The sequence below is a fragment of the Macaca mulatta genome, chromosome 11 (assembly GCF_049350105.2).
Source record: "Macaca mulatta isolate MMU2019108-1 chromosome 11, T2T-MMU8v2.0, whole genome shotgun sequence".
NCBI lineage: Eukaryota > Metazoa > Chordata > Mammalia > Primates > Cercopithecidae > Macaca > Macaca mulatta.
Window position 1 is genome coordinate 139731421 of NC_133416.1, and position 17455 is coordinate 139748875.

The 17455-nt window shown below is 58.4% G+C and overlaps 1 long non-coding RNA gene across 1 annotated transcript; it reads left to right on the forward strand.

The window, feature by feature from the left end:
- The first annotated feature begins 7310 nt into the window (after positions 1-7310).
- Positions 7311-8468, forward strand: LOC100431076 (uncharacterized). The gene is made up of 2 exons (XR_003720911.2): positions 7311-7847; positions 7917-8468. It is a non-coding gene; the product is annotated as an uncharacterized LOC100431076 (long non-coding RNA).
- Positions 8469-17455: the final 8987 nt, after the last annotated feature.

Sequence of the window (17455 nt, forward strand, 5' to 3'; positions counted from 1 at the left end):
TCTGTGTTTCTCCTGCATTTGGAGAAGAGGCGCCCGGTCTCCACGCCGACCACAGCTCTGAGCTCGCCCGTGCGGGCAACGCAGGAGGCCTCAACAGGGCGCCCACTGCCCAGCTGGCTGTGAGTGACGCCTGCATAGCTCAGGAAGGCAGAGACTATGGCAAGTGTATAGGTGAAGCAGGCACTAAAAGACGGACAGCCCTACAGACACCGCCAATCCCCAGAAGCAGCCAAGGCGGCCGTGTCCACCCCCTGCCGGGGGCCCTTCCTGCACAGCTCAGGGATCCCAGCCCTTAGCTGCCACTCCCGACCCAGATCCTGGGCCCAGCCTCTGCCCCAACCCCGCCAAGCCTGTGTGCACGCCCGCCAGGCGGCTCCTCCACCGCCCCTTCCTTCGAGGCCCCGAGCGTTCACTCCAGGCACCACGTTCCCCCAACCCTGGAAGAAACTGCTTCTCAGGGGATGGGCTCAAACCCCCTCGTCCTGCCAGCACCCCTCACTGAAGGTCCCAGTGTTTTTGGAAGGAGGGAGGAGTCAGGGAGGGAGGAAAAGGAGTCAATCAATGAATGCACACCTGCAAGAAGGAGTGATGAACCGGGCGCTTGGGGCTCACGCAGACCCACCTATGTTGTGCTGATTAATCTCCCCCACGGTTCAACATCGTCTGGAGAGACAGGAAGGACTGCAGGAAACTGGCTTTTCTGTCTGGCTTCCCCCAAGGGAGGTGGGTCATGTGCAGGGTCCGTGGCCCCGTTCCACCAGCAGTGATTACAGCAGTAATCCCGAGTTGTGATCGGGAAGCGGCTCTGGCCCTTCCTGGAATAACTTTGTGCTAAGCCTCCCTCCCGTGTCGGGGCAGCCGCGACGCCCCACGTGCACTCAGGCGCCTCATGTTACACTGAGGCGTGTTTGGTCCGTTAGCTCAGTGGGGGAACGGCTTCCCCTGTGTCTGTCTCCAGTGTCTCGTGAAGAGTGTGGTGGGACTTTTCTGGCACCGCCACTGCCTCCTTCAGTCCACAGAGAGTTGCAGGGGTCAGAATACGGCGTGACGAGGGCTGGGCGGGGGCAGTTGGGGCCCAGCTGTCTCCAGGGTGTGGAGGGGCAGACGGTGTCCCGCTGAGGAGGTTTCCAGCTCCGGCATCAGCCCGGCAGTGAGCACGAAGCCAGCTGTGAAGGAGGATGGCCGGGCGGCCTTGCCTCTGCGGTTCCACTCGGGTGTGCAGCGGGACCACATTCCCATGGGGCTGGGCCCCGACAGGTGTGGGCGTCCCTGCAGGCCTGGCACTCAGGCCTCCTTCCCACCTATCTTCATGCCCTGCTCCCAGCCTCTGGCTGAGTGACGAGAATTCAGAGGGTCAGAGGGGGACACACGACAGCGGAGGAGGCTGGTCACTCAGACGCTGGGCCACCGGGGACCGCGCCTTCCCCCCGCCGACCAGCCACGTGGCTGTGCTTGATGACAACACGGCCTTTTGATGCCTCGTTTGATGCCGAGGGCGAACATTTTGTTTGAAGTCGCTGAGATTAGCGGCCGCGGCCGCCCCAGCAGCCAGCGTTTCCCCCGTGCCGGGGATGTCGTCCCCCGACTCAGTGTTTGGCACTTGATCGGGGCTTTTTGTAGCAAGTAACAGGAAACTCAGCTCTTGGGGCTGGAGCAGAGCCCATAGGATTCACAGCCCCCGAGTGTAGGTGCAGGGTGGGGAGATGGAGGCATGGCTTGCTCAAGGCCCCAGAGCCGGGGGGGCTGGTCTCTGGTCTCTCCCTCCTTCGGCAGAGGCCCCTCTGGCCAGTGCCTCGGCAGCCAGGCCCACCTGCATGGGGCGGAAGGGTGCACCTGGTGGAGACCCATGGGGCCCTCCCAACCCCGGCCGGAGCTCGCAGGGAGGCCCCGGCACTGTGGGCTCTGGTGTGCTCAGGCGACAGGAGCTCTTACTGTCCAGGCCAAGGCACACAGACCCTTCAGCTCAGCCAGCATCACCGAGGGAGCCAGCGGTGTCTCCAAGCCAAGGTGGGGACTCTCACTGGAGAACAGTCGGGGTTCTTGGCTGGGTCCCTGAACACAGGGTGCCAGAGCCAGGGATGCGGGTACAGTAGAGAACTGGGCTTCTGGGGCTGCTGCGGCCTTGCCCAGCCCTCGCACCCTCTTCCTTCGGGACCCCACCCTTTGGGAAACACCCCCCCGCTCCAGCGCACGGTCCTGGGGCAGCCTCCGTGTGGAATCAGCCTGTGGACCAGCCAGCCGGCCAGGACGGAGAACGAGGCAAGAGTCCGGTGACAGATCCCACGAGCACGGGGACCCCAGAGCTACCGGCCTTTCCCGCCTGGGGAGGGAGAAGTTCGTAGGACCCGGCGCTGGGGGGCTTGTGGACCCCTTTGAGTCTGGAGATGGGCCACAGGCTTCTGCCCTTGATTGCATGACACCCTTCTAGCGCATTCCTCGTTCCAAAATGAGTTCAGATAGATCTTCTGTCACTTGCAACCAAAGCAAACCTGAAAAATGCAACGTTGTCTGGAGCCCGAGTCTCTTCCTTCTCCACTGTGAAGGAACTTCAGGTTTATCCGAAGTGACTTAGACGTGATCAGGCTCCAGCCTCCCGTGCAGTTTGGGGCTGGGCCTGGGCCCAGAGACTCCTGAGGTCTGGTCTCACTGGTGCTGCTGCGGCCTCCAGACCCTCCCACCCCGGGCCCGCCAGTCCCCACCCATCGAAGCGGCGGCCAGTGGGAAAACCACAGAGGCAGCAGCCCTCGGTCCGTCTTACGTCACCTTCCTCAGTCCTACGTAAACGTGAAATGTTGCTTCAGGAAGCACAGCTGGTTCTGTCGTCTCTGACGAACGACTGAAGTTTAACGTATCCTCACCAGGGACAGATATTGTCAGACCGTCCCCTCTCCTCCTGAGTATTCAAAAGCAGACGGAAGCCGGTGCCGCCGCCTGCCCCCACCGCCACAGACACTCTGGAGCCCCCACTGCTCAGGGCTGCAAGTCCCCTGAACCCACCAGGGCCTGCTCCAACCCAGCTGAGGTTCTGAGACAGGCGTGGCTGCTTTGACAGACACGGGGACCGGGCTGCACTCTGGGCGGTGGCCCCACATGCAGAACGTCCCCTTTGGGAGCAGATTTGGGAGCACGATCTGTTCTGCAGTCCCCAAGCCGGGCAGCTCCCTCCTTCACCCACGCGTGGCCCGGCCCTGGTGCGATTCCACCCAAGACCCCTGCCCAGCCCCAGCAGGACAGTCTTGGCCCAACCTCCTCTCTGCAGGGGTGACCTCCCTGCCCCAGGCAGTCCCCAAGATGCTGCCCGGCTGAGTGCCGGTTTCACACCCTGGGCAGAAGAAGGGATGCTGGCAGCTTGACGTGAGCTCTGCCATCATCCTTTCTCCTTCTGGGCTCCTGGGAGGCACCTGAAGTCGGAGGAGGGAGGCAGCGGCTTCCTGGCCCTGCAGAGAGTGACTCACGCAGCTCGGCGGGGGACGTGCCCGCCTCCAAGGAGCTGGCTCCGCCGTCCCAGCCCCACCATCTGGCGCTTCTGACTCGGGTCTGTTGGTGTTTACTTCCTGAAACTTTGCATTCCCAGGGTCTGCGCCCAGGAGCAACTGTGTGTGGAGAATCGCACTTCCTTTCATATGTTCCAGCGACACAGAACAGCTTGCTTTCAGGCCTTTGCAAAACACAAACCAGAGAGAGAAAAAGAGCCTTTCCAAAACACAAACCAGAGAGAGAAAAAAAACCCTCTTCCCATGAATGCAAAAAGCCGAGACACTCAGAGGGAGCAGAAAGTGCTCTACGAGGTGGGCACCTACGGCAGGTGTAGGCCTGGGGATGCCAGGTGGGTGCAGGGCAGGTAGCAGGTGCAGAACCTTCCACGTGGCACGAGCCAGGCCCAGGCTAGCAGAGTCCACAGGAACCCCACGTGGCACGAGCCAGGCCCAGGCCAGCAGAGTCCACAGGAACCCCACGTGGCACGAGCCAGGCCCAGGCCAGCAGAGTCCACAGAAACCCCACGTGGCACGAGCCAGGCCCAGGCCAGCAGAGTCCACAGGAACCCCACGTGGCACGAGCCAGGCCCAGGCCAGCAGAGTCCACAGGAACCCCACGTGGCACGAGCCAGGCCCAGGCCAGCAGAGTCCACAGGAACCCCACGTGGCACGAGCCAGGCCCAGGCCAGCAGAGTCCACAGGAACCCCACGTGGCACGAGCCAGGCCCAGGCCAGCAGAGTCCACAGGAACCCCACGTGGCACGAGCCAGGCCCAGGCCAGCAGAGTCCATAGGAACCCCACGGCCGTCGGACTTGGGTCCCTGCCCCGTGCATCTGGGTAGCCCAGACCTCCTGGAATTCTTGAGGCAGGTGAGCTGGGGCGAGTGTGGGAAAGAATAGTCTCTCGTGCAGAAGAAAGGCTACGCAGGAGCCCACGGGAACCAGATGAACGGGGGAGTCGGGGGCCTTCAGCGCAAGCAGAGGACGTGGCAACGGTCACGGCTCCCTCTGGCCCCAGGCGCCATCGGGGCTGATGGTGAGTGGTGGGAACCCACCTGAACCTGCCTAATAGGAGGCGCGTGTAAACCCCCAAGATCTAACTCTGGGGAGATGGTGGTGGACGCTGGAAGGTCGAGTCCCACCTGGCTGCTCTCTCCCTCTGCCAGCCCCATCCACGCCCTGCCGCCTCCGTGCCCTGCTGCAGGAATCGCGGCTGCAGGAAGCCCCCTGCCCTGAGCTCGGTGAGGGGCTGCTGTGGCACCGTCTGAGGGCCGTCCTCACACACGCACCCACCCGCTCTTTACCTTCCTGGCAGCGATGGGGCCCAGGCACGGGGCTCCCAGAATGAGGATGGCGTTTCCACCCTCCTGTGCAGCGAGGGGTGGCTGTGTGACCACCTGGCCATTGGACCTGAGGAGTGGGTTCTGGCTGGAGCTGCCCAGGGGAGCCATCCAGACACGTCCACGGGCAGTCAGGAGAGCGGGGTGCAGGCGGCAGGGCTGGAGCCATATGGAGCAGAGCCGCTGCGTGGCCACAGAGACGACGGCTGCCTGGGAATCTGTATTTTAACCAAATCGTCTCTCTGATTCCAAGGGAAGAGGCCCCAGAGGGCACTGACTGGCCTCACTTGGGTTGGTGCCCTGTTAGGTCAGGGCCCGTGGTCAGGAACTCACGTGGTCCCTCAGAGCAGCGACAGTGAGGGGAGAGGACACATTTCACAGTGGAGGCTGCGCAGGGTGGGGTGGACTCAGCGAGGGGGCTCTCGGGCAAGTTTCTGGCCTGAGAAATGAAGCTGGAGAAATTGTCATCTTAGCATCCATCCCCCTCCACGCTCACAGCAGCCAAAGCCTCTGGGCTCTGGACTGAACCCAGCTGCACCCGTGACCCCCTCTCTGGGAGCTCCGTCCTGCACTGCCTGCCTCTCGCAGGGCCCTGCTGTCCGTGGCAATGTGTAGGGGAAGCTGCCAGGTTCGGTGTCACCAGAGTGAGCCGGGTGCTTCGTCTATAGCAGGAGCCGCGGGAGACAGGTGGTCGGCCCAGGTGCGGCCGTCGGGCACCGAAACCCACTGTGTTCCCTCAGGGTCTCCGTCCTCGCCCCAGAAGCAGAACCGCTTCAGTCCTGTGGCCTCCACAGCCACCTCTGCGAGTCCCGTGGACAGCGGCTCATCCTTGGCCCAGTGTGCTCAGGCTTCACCGTCGTGGGTGGACCCTGCGCAGCTCCACATGCAGCCACCCTCGCCCTAAGAAGCCCTTTCTGTCCTCGAGGGACCCCTCAACAGTCCTAGTGGGCTCTGTGGCTTTGGGAATGAAGCCCCTGCCACGTCTGCAGCTCACGGCCTCCTTCTCCCTCCGTCTCACCGCGTTCTAACCTCTGGTCCTCTCCGGGTTCCTCGGATGGGCCAGGCCCTCTCCCACCTCGGGGTCCACTGTCCCCTCCATCGGGGTCACTGCCTTCATCTTCCCAACCTCAGCCCCTCCCAGGATGGGTCAGGATGGCCTGGCTTTCTCTTGGCCACCGTGTTCCTTCTTTCACACTCACCCGAGCGTGCAGAAATGCCATGGTGTGATGATCTGATGCGCGTCCGTCTTTCCATCTAGACTGGAAAGCCCCTGGGGACTGAAGTGTACATCAACCACAGTGTCCCCAGAGGAGAAGGGCGGTCGGGTCCCCGGCGGACATGGGTAACGCAGAAGCGTCTCCCCAGCTCACCCAGAAACCGGTCCAGCACCAGGATCTGCACCCACATTGGAGGCACGTGGGGTAGAGGGTAGCGTGCTGCCCGGAGCTCCATCCACAGCCTGCGCTGGGCTGGGTGGACAGCTGTTTTCCATTTAACCCAAGTGGACCCTTGGAGGAGCTGGAAGGCCGGGCTGGAGGAGGATTCCTCAAACCAGACAGCTTTAGTGTCACCTAAGACAAAGCACTTTAATTGTTTCCATTATCTTTGAGCTTTCATCATTCTGGCTATTGATCTTCCCTCATAATGAAGACCATAATTAAGCTACTAGGATGCTGCGGCCGGCTTAACGGCTACCACACAGCTCAGCCAAGGAGCCCATTGCGTGAAGGAGACACACCGCCGCCTCCATCTCCCGACCGCCTGTGTCCCGTGTGGTCTGAAGGACAAAGACGGGAAGGGCTGGGATGCAGAGGGGCCCGCGGGGCCTCCCTGGGACGTCCTCATGGGCCGCAGGCAGGAGCCACCCCCCTTCCCAGGGCCAGACACACAGGAGGGCCTGGCCCCACCCCTCCAGAGCTTACGGAAAGGGAGGATTTGGACGTAGAGGCGGGTTCAGGGACATGGAGACGGCCCAGGAGGGAGGCCTGGGGCAGACCTCCCCCAACCCCTGACAGCCTCTGAGGAACCAGCGACACCTTGGCCGTGGCTTTGCCGCCTCCAGAACGGTGAGAAAATACGTCTGTGTGAATGGCAGTCCGTCGTCGTCCTCATGGCCTCCACAGAAAGGGGCTCCTGCGGGAGCTGACGCAGGGAACACGCTGTGCTGTGGCCTCCGACACACTGGCCTCAGGAGGAAAAGGGGCAGAGCAGGTGCAGGGGATGTGCTGGAAGGGGCTGCGCAGCCCTGGGGGTCAGGCTGGGCCAGGGCTGGGGGGCGGCAGGGAGGCCACAGCAGGAACGCCACAGTGGCCACGCAGGGCCCAGCCCGATGCTCCCTCCTTCCACGGCACCTCCGCGACGTTTCTTGGGATGTCAGCCTCTGTGATGCCCTGAGCGGCCAGGATTCTGAGGAAGCGCTGGAGATGCTCCCAGCATGACCCTCCCCACCCTCCCTCCCTGTCCCAACTACACACGCACCCCTCCTTCTCAAAGCTGCTCTGAAGGTCGTGCTGCCCGAGGCAGCCCTGCTGGACCCTCGCCTGGGCTTAGGGCGCTCACACCTCACGTGTGCAAGCCCACGGCTACAGAGGCTTCCCTCCGCCGCACGGGGAGAGCTGGGTACCCCCACTGTGACGCGACCTTCTGTACAGCGGGCATCTGGTCACTTGGCGTGTAGGTGAAGGCAGCCCAGGGGAGGGGAGCCAGCAGGGAGCTTGGCCAGGTGGGAACAGGTCCGGGCTGGACTGCATGAGTTGGGCCAAAGTCCAGACCTGAGCTGTCCCCAGGACACAGCCCAGGAGAGCAGCTTGTGCAATGGACCCACCCAGGCAGCCAGGACACTCTGCTGCCCGCACCAACGGCCGCACGCTCACGCCTCGCTGTGCTGTCTGTGCTCTGAACGCTGTCCGCACCAGCGGCCGCACACTCACGCCTCGCTGTGCTGTCTGTGCTCTGAAGATTCTTCAAGGGTTCCAGAGCTTTCTGCAGGAAGAGGCCGACATCAGTCTAACATGCGACCGCAAATTACAAGGTAAATACACGACCGCTTTCCTCCTCAAATTATGGGTAATTACACCTGGACTAAGTGTAATAATTACAGACAAAACGCGGAGGACGCTGTCATCGGGCCGACGTTCACTCAGCAAACCTGCCTGCTGTGAAGAATGAATAGCTGTGTCAGAGCCGTAGAAAAGGAGAAAGCTGCCTCTGAAATAGTCTCCATCCCTGCCTCCGCAGGAAGAGAGCAGCTATGACGCCTCTGTTCAGGTGTGCCAGGGCCGGGGAAAAGCGGGGCACTTGGCCTTCCCAGCACCTGGGGCACTGCCACGTCGGCCACCTCCACCCCATGTGAACCCCACTCCTCCGAGAGTTCAGACTGGGACCAGTCACACGTGGTGTCCAATGCTGGCTCATTATGCATTTGTCAAAACCCACAGGATGTGCAACACAGGGGGCCCGACGCGAGTGTGGAATTTTGTAACTGACCGCGTGTGATGTCGGCCCGTCGGTGGTAACAGGTGCACCTCGCCAGCATAACATGTTAATTACAGGGGACATTGGTGGCAGGGGAGGGGCTCTGTATTTTCTGCTCGATTTCCCATAAGCCTAAACCGCTCTAAAAACAAACATGTGACATAACTTTTTAAATGAACTCAAAATGTCCATTTTCACTTGTGCGCAGCCGCCTTCTCCACTCAGGCGTGTCTCGTGCCCTGCCTGCCTGGCCCTTGCGATGGAGGGCTGGACCCCTTGGTCCCTTGACCTCTTGACCTCTTGGCCCCTTGCCCCCCTTGGTCCCTTGACCTCTTCACCTCTTGGTCCCTTGACCTCTTGGCCCGTGCCCCTCTGCTCTGTTTTCTCCTCGGGGTATGGTAGCAGCCGTCAGCCATCCACTGGGCCCACCCTCCCCTTTGCTTCCTAGCAAACCTGATTTCGTGTGGGGTTTAGCAGGACAGCTTTAGAAACCACACTCCCCAGAGGCCTTTGTGGTGACATGTGACCTTGTGTCAAGTCCCCAGGGATTTCTGGGAGAGGCTCAGGCTTTCTGACTTAGCCGTTGCCCCTGTTCCCTCTCCCTGTTGGAATGTGGGTGTGATGCTTGAGGGGTGGCAGCCTCTTTGGGGCCATGAGATCTAGAGACGTCCTCACCGCAGACGGTGGGGTAGCAGTGAGCCCGAGTTCGCATTAACGTCCTCACCACAGACGGTGGGGTGGGAGTGAGCCCGCGTTCCCACTGACGTCCTCACCACAGACGGTGGGGTGGGAGTGAGCCCGCGTTCCCACTGACGTCCTCACCGCAGACGGTGGGGTGGGAGTGAGCCCGAGTTCCCACTGACGTCCTCAGGAGTTACTTCTTCCTGACACTGCCTCTCTGCCCCCGTTGGTTTAAATCTCCAAAGCCGGGCTTCTGTCAGTCGCAGTTGACCATAATCCCAAATGATGGGTGCTGCTTTGGGGACCAGCCCCCACAGGTCCACGTGCAGCATTACGTGGGCAGATCCCCCTTTCCCACGCCGTGGCCTTGGTGTCCCAGTTCCTGGCCAGCAGCCAGCTCAGTGACAAAGGACCAATGACTCAGACTCCAGCCATACCCGAGCCGCTATAGGGACAGGCTTTGGCCAGGATGGAGAGGAGGGAGCTGCTCGTTCCAGTCTGGCCTGGAAACTGCCCAGCTCAGCCCGAGGCCACCACCTCTGCTCATCCAAGAGGCATTCAGCGGTCAGGAGGTCCACAGAGTGGGAGAGGGTCCCACGTCTCAGAGCGGCGCCCAGAACCACCAGGCCTGTCTTGCCTCAGGTGATGGGGCAGGGTGAGCAGCTTCTGTGGGCACCATGTCTGTGCAAACAGTGCCCACAGACGGAATTTGGGCCACTTCCTCTTAATTTGCTTAATTTAAACAAAAGGGAACCTTTGTATTGTGCTTCTCAGCCTCCTGCTGGCCCAGAAGCCCAGTGACATCACAGGTTCCTGGCTCAGCATCTCCCTTGTTGTCAGACGAACTCTCTTTCCCAAAGCAGCTCATGGGGTACTTTGACCTCGAGCCTCTGAGGCCAGTTCTGCAAAGAGGATTTCCAAAAACAGCGGCCAGCGAGGAACCAGGCTCAGAAGTTACTCGTGGCAAGGGCGAGGCCCTCCTGCCTTCCTCCGCAGCAGGCGGGGGACAGGGGCGGCGTCCAGGGTCACTCCGGGGGCGGCGTCCAGGGTCACTCACAGGCGGGGACGGGGGCGGCGTCCAGGGTCACTCACAGGCGGGGGACGGGGGCGGCGTCCAGGGTCACTCACAGGCGGGGGACGGGGGCGGCGTCCAGGGTCACTCACAGGCGGGGACGGGGACGGCGTCCAGGGTCACTCACAGGCGGGGACGGGGGCGGCGTCCAGGGTCACTCACAGGCGGGGACGGGGGCGGCGTCCAGGGTCACTCACAGGCGGGGACGGGGACGGCGTCCAGGGTCACTCACAGGCGGAGGACGGAGATGGTGTCCAGGGTCACTCACAGGCGGGGACAGGGGTGGCATCCAGGGTCACTCACAGGTGGGGGATGGAGGCAGCGTCCAGGGTCACTCACAGGCGGGGACGGGGACGGCGTCCAGGGTCACTCACAGGCGGGGACAGGGGTGGCGTCCAGGGTCACTCACAGGCGGGGACAGGGGTGGCGTCCAGGGTCACTCACAGGTGGGGGATGGAGGCAGCGTCCAGGGTCACTCACAGGCGGGGACAGGGGTGGCATCCAGGGTCACTCACAGGTGGGGGACGGGGGCGGCGTCCAGGGTCACTCACAGGCGGAGGACGGAGATGGTGTCCAGGGTCACTCACAGGCGGGGGACGGGGACGGCGTCCAGGGTCACTCACAGGCGGGGGACGGGGACGGCGTCCAGGGTCACTCACAGGCGGGGACAAGGCGGCAAACAGTGTCACTCACAGGTGGGGACAAGGGCAGTGTCCAGGGTCACTCTCAGGCCGTGGCAGAGCCAAAGCCTGATGCCAGGAACCGTTAGGACTGAGGGAAGAGTTTGCAAGTGAGTCTGTGGAAGGCCCAGAAAGCCTCCGGCGGTGCCGGGGATTCCGCCATGTTGGTCATATTCTCTGTGGGTGCCCAAAGCGTTGCCTGCAAAAGCTGAGATATGGGTCCTGTGCCAGCCACTCCTGGAGAGGCAGGAAGGAGAGCTCTGGCTTCGTTTGCTGAGGCCCACAGTCCCTTGACAGAAAAGCTGGCCCAGGCACCACACGGCCATGCTCCCTGTAGATAAGAAGCCTCAGCTCTGGGTTTCTGGCCCAGGTGCCACGCAGCCACACACCATGTACATAAGAAGCCTCAGCTCTCAGTTTCTGGCCCAGTTGCCATGGTGCCACGTGCCACGTACCTAAGAAGCCTCAGCTCTGGGTCTCTGGCCCAGGGGCCACACAGCCACATGCCACGTACATAAGAAGCCTCAGCTCTGGGTTTCTGGCCCAGGGGCCACAGGACCACGCGCCACGTAGATAAGAAGGCTCAGCTCTGGGTTTCTGGCCCGGGGCCACGGAGCCACGCGCCACGTACATAAGAAGCCTCAGCTCTGGATCCTGAGTGTAAAAATCACCGATGAATACTCGGTCCCTGCACCCATCCGGACACTCTCAGCTGTAACAGAAAACCCACCTGAAAAGTGACTGAAAGGATAAGAGGCAGCTCATCCCTCATAGGGACTGCACGGCAGCTGCCCACCCCACAGCCCCCTCCTGTGTCACCATCCCAGAGCCCCAGGACCCAGCCCTTCCTCATGTCCCTTTGTGAGAGTGAGGACAACTTCCCCACAGCCCCTCAGACCCTCCCTGGGTCCCGCCGTCAGGGTGGCCTGGCTGGTTCGGGTCTCTCCAACCATGGCGAGGCTGACTGAATTCCACCGTGGGCTGAGGCCAGTGGGGTGTCACACAGGGGCTGGGGAGGGGCTGCCTTCCCTGAGCACATGGCTGCTGCTCAGAGTCTGAACAAAACCGGCCTTGGTTAGCCAGGGAGGGGTTGCCTAGGCAACCGCAGTGTCCGTCCTTCTCAAGCAACTGCTGCTCCGCTCAGCTGGACCCAGCCTCACAGGTATGAGAGCAGGAGGGAATCGCCCTGTGGAAGGGAACCAGGCAAGCCTGTAGATGTGCCATGAGGGCAGGTGCCTTCCTGGGCACCCAGGGTCAACCCCACCAGCCAGCACTGCTACCAGGCACTCTGTCCATCCCAAACGCCAGAATCTGCACAAGCTCCTGGTGGCAGGCCCTGGGGGGTGGCGTCCACTTTCCCTGGATGCCCAGCATACTTAGGTTCCACTATCTGTGGCCAAGAAAAACAAAGTCAGGCCATCCTGTTTGTTCACCCTGGTCTGCCCAGGAATACGGCAAGGAGCTATTAGAGGGGAGTTTGCTAGTAAATATCCACTGAACAGGTGCACACGTGCACACTCACACGTACATCCATGCACACATGCTCATGGAACACATATGCACACCTGCACACATGCTCATGCAACACACATGCACACGTGCACACTCACATGCACATCTGTGCACACACACTCGTGCAACCCACACATGCACACGTGTGCACGTGCACACATGCCTACATATATGAGCACAGGCCTGCATGCCTATTCTTGTACACACACATGTACACAGCTCATGCACCACACCACATTGAGATCGAGCCCCACAAAAAAAGAAGCTGATTTATGTGTCCAATTATAAATATAATTACCTCTCTGATGCCATTGGCACGACCATTCTGTGAATGCCCAGCGCACCGCGTGGCAGGCAGGGATGAGATTCATGAGCGCAGATGAACCAGCACTGGGAATTTTAATTTTTATTTTACTTGAAATTCAACACCAGATAATAACAGCACTGCCTGGATGGAACGCACTTCCACATTCAATTACAACAGAAGCGATCTTTTTAGCAGACGCCCTGGAGGCGGCAGACTCAGAGGTTGTGCGACTGAGGGAGGGTAAAGAAGCCACACCCCCAGTCCTCCAGCACAGCCCCCAAGGGGAGATCCTGGGAACGCAGAGGGAAGTTGTCAGACCCAGGGCAAAGCTGCGTGCGGACGGGCTGAGCAATGTTCAAGAGATGTTTCTGGACTTGGCGGCATCCACCAGCTCCCAGCAGAGGGAGGAGGAGGAGCCGAGCCTCTAGGGCACCACCCCAGGATGCCTAGAACTGTGTCCTGTGGCTCAACAGAGTGGACTCCAGGAGTCAGGGCCCCGGCTGTGAGGTCTCAGCGAGGTCTCAGCCCTCCTCGGGGCAGCCATGACCTCCGACCCCAGAGCCCCCCACCCTCCCACTCCCTGATCTCCCGTCACTGGCTTGCCTCTGTTTCTGCTGAGATCTGGGGTGACAAGGACAGGAGGGGACGCTGTGTTGGCATGCAAGCCCTTTACCCCATCCTCCCTGGTCACAGCAGAGAAAACCGCGCCAGTGTTGGGAGAAACAGCGAACCCAGCGACCCCAGCCACCCCCAGTGACCCACAGCGACCCCCAGCGACCTCAGCGACCCCCAGCGACCCCCAGCGACCCCAGCGACCCCCAGCGACCTCAGCGACCCCCAGCGACCCCCAGCGACCCCCAGCGACCTCAGCAACCCCCAGCGACCCCCAGTGAACCCCAGCGAACCCAGCCACCCCCAGTGACCCCCAGCGACCCCCAGCGACCTCAGCGACCCCCAGCGACCCCCAGCGACCCCAGCGACCCCCAGCGACCTCAGCGACCCCCAGCGACCCCCAGCGACCTCAGCAACCCCCAGCGACCCCCAGTGAACCCCAGCGAACCCAGCGACCCCAGCGACTCCCAGTGACCCCCAGCAGCCCCCAGCGACCCCCAGCGACCCCAGTGACTCCCAGCGACCCCCAGCGACCCCCAGCGACCCCAGCGACCCCCAGCGACCTCAGCGACCCCCAGCGACCCCCAGCGACCCCAGCGACCCCCAGCGACCCCAGCAGGGGAGCCCAAGCAGGGACCCGGCTCTTCCATCCACCACTGGTTTTGTCTCCTTAGCACCCATCTCTCCTCTCTTGGAAACTCAACCCCATTCTCGATTTCCCTCCCCAGAATCTATCCCTTCCTCCTCAGCCCTCGATTTCAGTATGAGATGGTTAATTTTAGATGTCAATTTGGCCAGGCCATGGTTTTTGGCTAAGACCAGTCTAAATGTTGTGAAGGTAAATTTTAGATGGAATTAATTTTTTTTTTTTTTCGAGATGGAGCCTCGCTCTGTCACCCAGGCTGGAGTGCAGTGGCGTGATCTTGGCTCACTGCAGCCTCTTCATCCCGGGTTCAAGCGATTCTTCTGCCTCAGCCTCCTGAGTAGCTGGGACTACAGGCGCCCACCACCATGCCTAGCTAATTTTTTGTATTTTTAGTAGAGACGAGGTTTCACCATGTTGGCCAGGACGGTCTCGATCTCTTGACCTTGTGATCTGCCTGCCTCGGCCTCCTGAAGTGCTGGGATAACAGGCGTGAGCCACCGCCCATGGCAGCAATTAATTATTTTTAATTGTGGCAAAATATGCATGACATAAGTTTTGCCGTTTTAACCATTTTTAACCATTCTTAAAACTGCATCTTCAGCAGCAGGAGGCACATTCATGTTGCTGTGCAGCCATCACCAGCGCCCACCTCCAGAACCTTCCCACCTCCGGAACCTTCCCATCCTCCCAAACGGAAACCCTGTCCCCAGGAAGCACAAACTCCCCACTGCCCTCCCCCAGCTCTAGCAACCTCTGTTCTAAATCTAGCAACCTCTGTTCTCTAAATCTGATGATTCTGGGGACCTCATATAAGCGGAGACGGGATTTGTCCTTCTGTCACTGGCTCAGCTCACTTCGCCTAATGTCCTTGAGGTCCATCCACCTTGCAGCCTGCGTTAGAATTTCCTTCCTTTTTGAGGCAGAATAATGTCCCATTGTATGGGTAGACTGCATTGCGTTTATCTGTTCATGTCAATGGACACCTGGGCTGTGTTCACCTGTTGTCTATTGTGAATAATGTTGTATGAACATGGCTGTGCAAATATCTCTTTGAGACCTTGCCTTCAATTTTTTTTTTTCTTGAGTCGGAGTCTTGCTCTGTTGCCCAGGCTGGAATGCAGTGGTGTGATCTTGGCTGACTGCAACCTCTGCCTCCCGGGTTCAAGTGATTCTCCTGCCTCAGCCTCCCGAATAGCTGGGATTACAGGCACCTGCCATCATGACCAGCTAATTTTTTGTACTCTTAGTGGAGACGGGGTTTCACCATGTTGGCCAGGCTGGTCTTGAACTCCTGACCTCAGGTGATCCTCCTGCCTCAGCCTCCCGCAGTGCTAGAATTACAGGCGTGAGCCACCGTGCCCAGCTATTGCCTTTAACTCTTTTGGATGTCTACCCAGAGAGGAATTGCTGATCCAACGGTAGCTCTAGTTTTAATTTTTTGAGGACCCTCCACGCTCTCTTCTGCAGTAGCTACACCACTCTCCTTCCCACCAGCGATGCACAAGGATTCCAGTTTCTCTGCATTTTCACCAACACTTGTACTTTCCGGCTTTTAGCATGTGTGCGAGGTGGTTTCTCACTGCGGTTTGATCTGCATGTCCCTAATGATGAGTGACATGGAGCATCTTTTCATGGGTTTGTTGGCTTTGCATATCTTCTTTGGAGAAGATTTCTATGTCTCCATTTCCTCTTCGGAGTAATTTGTATTTTCCCAATTGTTAAATGTTTTGACATAGAATAATTGCATGATAGTCAAGGGTTCCATAGTGCTCTTTTGATATATATAACCCACACTGACCACATAGGGTAATTAGTGTGTCCATTGTTAAATCAAATCCATTGGCCTAAAGCTGCATCCTTCCACGTTTTAAGTTCGGCCCGAAGGTTTCTCTGTACGTGGTGAACTGTAGCCTACACGGAGGTGCAAACAGACTGTCACCTACTCTAGTGCCAATCACTGAGTTTTGGCCAATCACAGGTGGTCAACTGTTCAAACCGTGTTCAAATAAGACAAATGCCAAGCTGCCACCAATCCGGCTGTTTCTGTCCCTCACTTCCGTTTTCTGTACATCACTTTCCTTTTGCCGTCCATAAATCTTCTTCCCCCACGTGGCTGCACGGGAGTCTCTGCACCCACTCTGGCTCGGGAGGTTGCCCAATTTGCAAATTGTTCTTTGCTCAATTATACTCTTTTAGATTTAATTTGGCTGAAGTTTCTTTTTTTTTTAACACCGTTGTGTCAAACACGTATTTCTTTCTGTTAGGAGCATTCAATGTCCTTCCAGCTGTTTGAAACTATGTAACATGTCAACTCTGGTCATCCTGTAGTGACATAGACACTCACACCTTCCCCTGCCTGGCCGTAATTTTGTTTCCTTTAACAAGTCTTTCCCCCTCCTTTCCCCTCCCCTTCCCACCATCCAGTATGTTCTATTCTACTTTTTACTTATTTGAGGTCAACATTTTTTAGCTTCCCCATGTGAGAACATGTGAAATTTGTCTTTTTGTTCCTGGCTTATTTCATTTAACCTAATGTCCTCCAGTTCCATCCATGTTGCCACCAATGACAGGATCTCATTCTTTTTCATGGCTGAATAATATTCTGCGGTGTGTGTGCCACACTTTCTTCATCAATCATCTGCTGTCAGACACCCAAGTTGGTTCCATATCATGGCTGCTGTGAACGGTGCTGCAGTCAACACAGGGTGAGGACGTCTCTCCGATGCACTGACTTCCTTCCCTTTGGATAAACACCCAGAAGGGGGGTTGCTGGATCGTGTGGTCCTGTCTGCAGTTTCCTGAGGAAGCTCCGTGCTGTTCTCCACAGCGGTTGTGTTCATTCACCTTCCCACCAACAGGGTGCAGGTTCCCTTTTCTCTGCATCCCTGCCAGCATTTGTTACTTGTTTTGATAATAGACCAGCTCTGACTGGTATAAGATGGTGTCTCCTCGTGGTTTTGATTTGCAGTTCCCTGATGGTTAGTGATGTTGAGCATTTTTTTATAGATCTGTTGACAATTTGCATGTCTTCTTTTGAGAAATGTCTGTTCAGATCATTTGCCAATGTTTTAATCAAATTGTTGCTGTTTAATCTGGTTTTTTGTTGTTGAGTTTTTTGAGTTTCTTGTATGTTCTGGATGTTAGTTCCTTGTCAAATGAGTAGTTGATAAATATCTTCTCCCATTTGGTAGGTTGGCTTTTCACTCTCTTGATTGCTTCCCTCACCATGCAGAAGCTTTTTAGTTTGACATAAACTCCATGTGTTTATTTTTGCTTGTGTTGCCTGTGCTTTTGCGATTTTACTGATAAAATATTTTCCCGACCAATGTCCTAAGGCATTCTCCCTTTGTTTCGTACTTTTGGGTCTTCCACTCAGGTTTTTTATCCCTTGTGAATTGATTTTTGTGTAGGGTGAAAGGTGGGGGTCTAGCTTCATTCTTCTGCATTATGGATATCCAGGTTTTCCAGCATCTTTTATTGAAGAGGTTGTCCTTTTCCCCAGTGGGTGTTCTTGGCACCTTTGTTAAAAATCAGTTAGTGGGAGATAGATGGATTAATTTCTAGGTTATCTACTCTGTTGCATTGGTCTATGTATCTGTTTTTTTAATGCCGGTACCATGCTGTTTTGGTTACCACAGCTTTGTCATATATTCTG